General features: G+C 37.7%; 1 protein-coding gene across 1 annotated transcript in view; it reads right to left on the minus strand.

Moving 5' to 3' along the window:
* The window catches only part of LOC107460722 (solanesyl-diphosphate synthase 1, mitochondrial-like), a 37617-nt gene that overhangs the window by 12367 nt on the left and 18752 nt on the right, over positions 1–6498 (minus strand). The gene's annotated exons all lie outside the window — the stretch shown is intronic.

Consider the following 6498-nt stretch of genomic DNA (forward strand, 5'->3'; position numbering starts at 1 on the left):
CTTCCCCCTCTCTCCACTCCCTCCCTAAACGAAACTCTGGTTCTACAACAACACTGTCACTGAACTCACTAAGACGACTAGCTACGTTGATTAATTTTACTTGTAAATTTTTTTTGTTTGTTTTTTTCGGTATCATCCAATCTGATAGGTCAAATACTGAGTTCGGTTTGTGGCTGGCTAATAAGTTGCTGCAAGCATAAGACGGGATTCGAACTTGCGACATTTGCATAAACAGACTAGTAAACTAATCATTGGATTAATCCACAAAAAAATAAAAAATAAAAAGTTAGTATACTTATAAAAATCGAACCGGATGAAACAGTTTAACAAAAAAAATCAGTGAATTAGACTTCTATCTAATTTGGTTTGATATTTCCACCGTTTAAAATAAAGAGAATCGATCAAACTAATTTGAACCGAACAAAATATGTGTGACTCGCTACTAAATCGAATCGGTCAAATCATGGTCAACTGCGCTAATGTCAACATGCAGCAACAAGGATTCGAAACCGTGCCCATGAGCCTTATTAAAATGCCTCTTTACATTATTAATATTTTTATTTTATTATAACTTTAAATATTTATTTTATTAGAATTTATATCATTACTAAAATAAATATTAAATATTTTAAATATTTACATATCAAAATATTAGTGAATGTATATGTTCTGGCAAGGATACTCTTCTCTGAGATATAGCTCGGCTTTGTTCTTTCCGTCACGACGATGTCTCGGTCCAAAAGCGTAGCATCCTTGCGGACTTGAACCCGAGCGTGGTATCTGCAAAAAAGACTCCGACGCTCAGGTCAGTGGGAGATTACTTGAATAAAGTGAGTAATCAATGAGGTGTTTCAGTGGGTTGTTTCATGATCTGCCCTGTATCGTCGGCCCTCAATTTGATTTATAGTTCGTGCAAGGTTGAATTATTCCTTGGTTGGTACCGAGATCTTCGTGGCCAACGTCAGTGCGAGATATTTACTTCTATATGTATACCCCATGTTTTACTGGGCTTTATCTGAAGTTTTCTTTTACTGACTTTCAGTGTAAGGTTTTGACCCAGCTTAGTTGCGCTCCATCGCAGTTGCATCCCAATTCTTGGGCATTCCTTCGAGTGTTTGAGTGTCTAATGTACTTTTTGAATTTTCCTGTTTCTCTTAACATCTTTCTTTCGTTGTTTCAGTCAAAAATTTTAAATCGATATTTGTTAAGGTTCGGTCCTTGGAGACTGAATACCCATTTTATTTAGATAACAAGTTGATAGAGAGGTTTCCGTTGTATTGGTGTCTGGAACCGTTGCAGATTTTGAAAGTCGTAGAGAGGAGTGAGGAGGAAAATATGTTTTTGGAATATGTAATAGAATGTTTTGTTGAGGGTGAGTGCTTATCTATTCCGGAATTGTTGAGATTTGATAGAGAAAATGACAAACAAGGGTTGGAGGCTTATATAGGTAATGCATGTGGTTTTTAGGTTTTTATCTGTATTGTTTTGGCTACTGATATTTTTTTGTTTTGTAGGTGGACGTGTGCCAAATTTGAACACTTCTCGTCTTCAATCTTATTTGAAGAGGAAAGACAAGAAGGGTGTGAGCAGATCGGGCATTGTGAGGGAGGTGGAGGGGGGAGATGCCACTTTCTGTAGTGCTCAGGTTCCTCCTTCTCCCAAAAGGAGGAAAATGGATTCTGAGAAGTCTCTTGAGTTTTTGTCTGAGGGGGATTATGATACCGGAGATAAGCCGGCTTTTGAGAGGCAGAGGAAGCTTCATGGATTCATAGATGGTGTGAATCCTCAATGTGTTTGGAGTGAAAAGTTTCCTTTTTTTGAGCTTGCTGATCGAGTGTCCTGATAAACCCCATTTTTAAGGTTTATCTTGTGTTGAATTTAGTGGATTTTATCAACTTTTCCCACATTTATTCACTAAAATAGCATGGATTTGTAATTCTTTCTAATTTGTGATTAAGAGTTAAAACATGCTTTTTAGGCCTTTAAATTGCTAATTTTAATTCACTTTAATTCTATTTGATGCCTTGATATGTTTGTTGAGTGATTTTAGATTTTTAAGGCAAGGATTGGAAAGAAGTGAAGAGAAAAGTATGCAAAGTGGAGAATTCATGAAGAAATGAGAATTTGCAGAATTCAAGGCGACGCGTATACGTGGCCCTTGCGTATGCGTGGGGAGGACATCTACCAGGCAACGCATATACGTGGCCCATGCGTATATGTGGGGAGGAAATTTGCCAGGCGATGTGTACGCGTGACAAGCGGCATGTGACCAACTTAAAGGCAATACGCTGGGGGCAATTTCTGAGCTATCCAGGCCCAAATCCAACTCATTTCTAAAGCTATTAAAGGCTGAATTCAAGATGGATCAAGGGGAGAGTAATTAGATAGTGTAGAAATCATGCTTTAGGTTAGTTCTAGAGAGAGAAGCCCCCTCTTCTTTCTAGAAATTAGGGTTCTTAGTTTGATTTCATCTTAGATTTATGATTTAATTCTTATTTTCAATTAGTTTTTCTTGAAATTTCTTGTTCCTACATCTTTGTTCTCTTAGTTTACATTGTTAATTTTTCTTTTATGTCTCTTTTTAGTTTATGAACACTCTTGTTAATTTCAATTTCTTTTGATGCAATTTTATATTTTATGTTCTTTTAATGCTTGTTTGAGTTATTGTTGTTATTTTCTTGCATTGGGTAGTTTTAGATTTTATTATTTTTGTAATTTAATATGCTTTTATGTTTATGCACACCAAGTATTTGACAAAATGCTTGGCTTAGGTTTAGAGTAGATTTTGTGCATTCTTGGCTTGAAAAGAGAAATTATGTGCTCTTGAATCATTAATACCCAACTTATGTTGGTGATCTAGAGTTGTTAGTTAATATTGTTTTCATAGATGCTAATCTTTTGCTAATTTAATTAGTAAGTTGATTAAAACTTATGGATTGAGATTAACTAGTCTTATTTGATTTTCTCCCAATGTTAGAGATAACAAAATAGGATTATCTCTTGGTGATTATTGTGTTATGATTAATGACTAGGATGGAAAACCTAGATTCTCATCCTTGCCATGAATGCCTCTTTATTATTTGTTATCTTTAGTTATTTGATTTACTTTCTTGTCATTTAAATTCTTGCATTTTTAATTTCTTGTTTTATCAACCCACCCCGTGAAACTCATAACTAATAATTGAGCATTCGATTGTAATTCCTAGGGAGAATGACCTGGGAGCAATAATCTCGGTTATTTTTATTGGGTTGAACTTGTGACAACCAAAATTAAACTTTGATTGAAGGTTATTTGTCAATTTGGAACTATACTTGCAACGAAGTGATTTCTTTTACCAAGAAGAAATTCTAAACCGACGGTAACCTTCCATCAAGTTTTTGGCGCCATTGCCGAGAAATTGCAATGTGTGCTTGTTATTGGTTATTGTATATATATGAATATTATGAATATGTTTGTCTTTTGCTTTTTTGTTAGTTGTTACTAGTTTTAGGAGTTTATTTTCATCATTTCTTGTTAGCTTTTATTTTTATTTTCTCTTGTATGTCACTATGAATTCTCATCACTTTGGCTATGAGTTTGGTTCTAACTATGTTGTAGGAGATGGGAATTATAATGACGACATGCATCAAGGATGGAACAATCGAAGATGAGAAGAGTCTCAAGGATTTGATCAACCTTCTTGGCAACAACCTTCCCAAATGTACTATGAGCAAGAGTCATTCCATGATTCATACCAAGACAATGGTTATGGTGGACCTCCTTGTGATTATCAACAACCACCACCATATACCTATGAATCCCCTCCTCAATATAGTCCTCAACCACTACACTCACAAGCCCCATACCACCAAACACCTCCATATGATCATAACTCATATCCACCATACCACCTACCATATGAGCCATATGAACCATACCTAGAACTACCACCATTCCAACACCAATACTCCCAAGAGCCACCAATTCTATATACACCACATCAAGACTCTCACCAATATGAACCACCTTCCAACTATGACACCTTTCTCCAAAACAATGAATTCTCTCTTCCATCACCACCTTCATTTGATGAAACTTTCTAACTCTTCATGCAAGGACAAAAATATCTCTATTCTCGCCTTCAAAAGCAAGAAGAGGGGGATCAAAAGGAGCTAGAGAAGTTGGGAACCATGGTGGCTACCATGACTGAAGCGATTAACCATATAGCCTCCTACCTAAGCTCATTCAATCAAGACACTCCCATTGACGAATGTGGAGGACCAACCAAAGAGCATAGGGAGGAGAAGGACTTGGAGCTTCAAGGAGAATAGAAAGAGTTGAAGCAAGAATTGCAACAAGAGGAGGAAGTTAAGATAATTGAACCGGAAGAAGTGGTTGAAGATTTAGGAGATGTTGAATGCAAAGAGGAATCTAAGTTGTAGAACCTTTTTCCATGGAGTTTGAAATTGATGTTGAGGAGGCTATGCACAACCTCTAAGGCATATTCTGAATGAAGGATTGGAATAAATGGGATGAGCAACAAACCTTCCTATTTATGATGATTCCGCATTAACATATGATCTTTTTGAGCTTGATGACTCCTTTCCCATTGAACTTGGATTTGATGTTGAGGTAGATTTCACTCAAGCTCTGATTTATGACTTAAGTGATGGGGAAGAGCTAGAAGACATCGGTGAGGAAGTATTTGAACTTGAAGAAGCTTGGCAAGAGGTAGAGCTTGAAGAATCTTGTTAAGTGGTTGAAACCCTTCAAAGAGGACGGACAGAAGTGGAAACTGCCTTGTCAAGACCATTGGAAGTATCTCTCCCTAAGTCACCATCATCCATTACATCATTCAAGTAGGTAAATTTCATCTCTCTTAGCTTTCTTACGCTTGAATATGATTTACTAGAAACGGATGGTCAACTTAAGATGCTTTGTGCGTTGAAGATTAGAAGAGAGATGACTAGTGGTTAAAATTGTAAATCAAGGTTCATTATGATTGGAAGTTCAAGGTATAGTTCTCCATTGATTGAATCTAGGAGGATGTCTTGGTGTTCAAATAAGAATTCTGCTTGCTTATCACCCGGAAGGAATCACAAGAACCAACTTGAAGATGGGGGTAAGAACAAAGTTTGGGATTCCGGCATATGTGATGAGGATTAATTTTGGGAGCTCATGACTTGTGTAGAACTTCACCAAGGTTTGGTGCATTTGACTGGAAATTCTGACAATCGATGGAAGTCCAAGCATTGGTGGAAGTTCAAGGATGAATTCAAGCACAAGCCACCTTGATGAGAGCTCTTCAAAATGTCCAACTTAAGGACTTTAAATAAAAGTGCTAGGTGGGAGACACCCCACCATGGTAAACTTTTTTCATTTTTCTCTTTTGTAAATATTGGTAAATTAGTTTAATTTCATGTTTAGTTTTGTTTGTTGAGTTTATTTGGTAGTTTAGCATGTTTAATAAGATTTGGTGGTGTTTAGATGACTGTTTGGATATTTGGAATGCTTGGTTTGGTGTTAGAACTTGACAAAAAAATTTTGAAAAACAGGACACCAATCCACGCGTACGCATCGCCCATGCGTCCGCGTGATCCCAGATTCCAACCACCCATGCGTACGCGTCACCCACGCGTACGCGTCACTCCCAAAAATCTACCATGCGAGAATGATACAGGGAGGGTGCTGCTGCATGGGTGCCAAACAGAGAATTGTATGGGAAGGGTACGGACACCGTGCGTTTAGCACGATTTCGTCCCACGCATACGCTTGACCCACGCGTATGCATCACACCCTATTTCCCCATTCCACACCTACACGTCAACGACGCGTACGTGTCGCATTCATTTCTTCCACCCCACGCTTATGCGTCACCCACGTGTACGCGTGGGCACCCCTCTAAATTGCTAATTTTAATTCACTTTAATTCTATTTGATTTCTTGATATGTTTGTTGAGTGATTTTAGGTTTTTAAGGCAAGGATTGGAAGAAAGAAGTGAAGAGAAAAGCATGCAAAGTGGAGATTTCATTAAGAAATGAGGATTTGCAGAATTCAAGGCAACGCATATATATGGCCCTTGCGTACGCGTGGGGAGGACATCTACCAGGCGACTGATGAGCGGATAATTTGTACGCTTTTTGGCATTGTTTTTAGTATGTTTTTAGTATGATCTAGTTAGTTTTTAGTATATTTTTATTAGTTTTTAGTTAAAATTCACTTTTCTGGACTTTACTATGAGTTTGTGTGTTTTTCTGTGATTTCAGGTATTTTCTGGCTGAAATTGAGGGACCTGAGCAAAAATCTGATTCAGAGGCTAAAAAGGACTGCAGATGCTGTTGGATTCTGACCTCCCTGCACTCGAAGCGGATTTTCTGGAGCTACAGAAGCCCAATTGGCGCGCTCTCAACGGCGTTGGAAAGTAGACATCCTGGGCTTTCCAGAAATATATGATAGTCCATACTTTGCCCAAGATTTGATGGCCCAAACCGGCGTTCAAAGTCACCCTCAGAATTCC

The sequence above is a fragment of the Arachis duranensis genome, chromosome 8, assembly GCF_000817695.3.
Source record: "Arachis duranensis cultivar V14167 chromosome 8, aradu.V14167.gnm2.J7QH, whole genome shotgun sequence".
NCBI classification, from domain to species: domain Eukaryota; kingdom Viridiplantae; phylum Streptophyta; class Magnoliopsida; order Fabales; family Fabaceae; genus Arachis; species Arachis duranensis.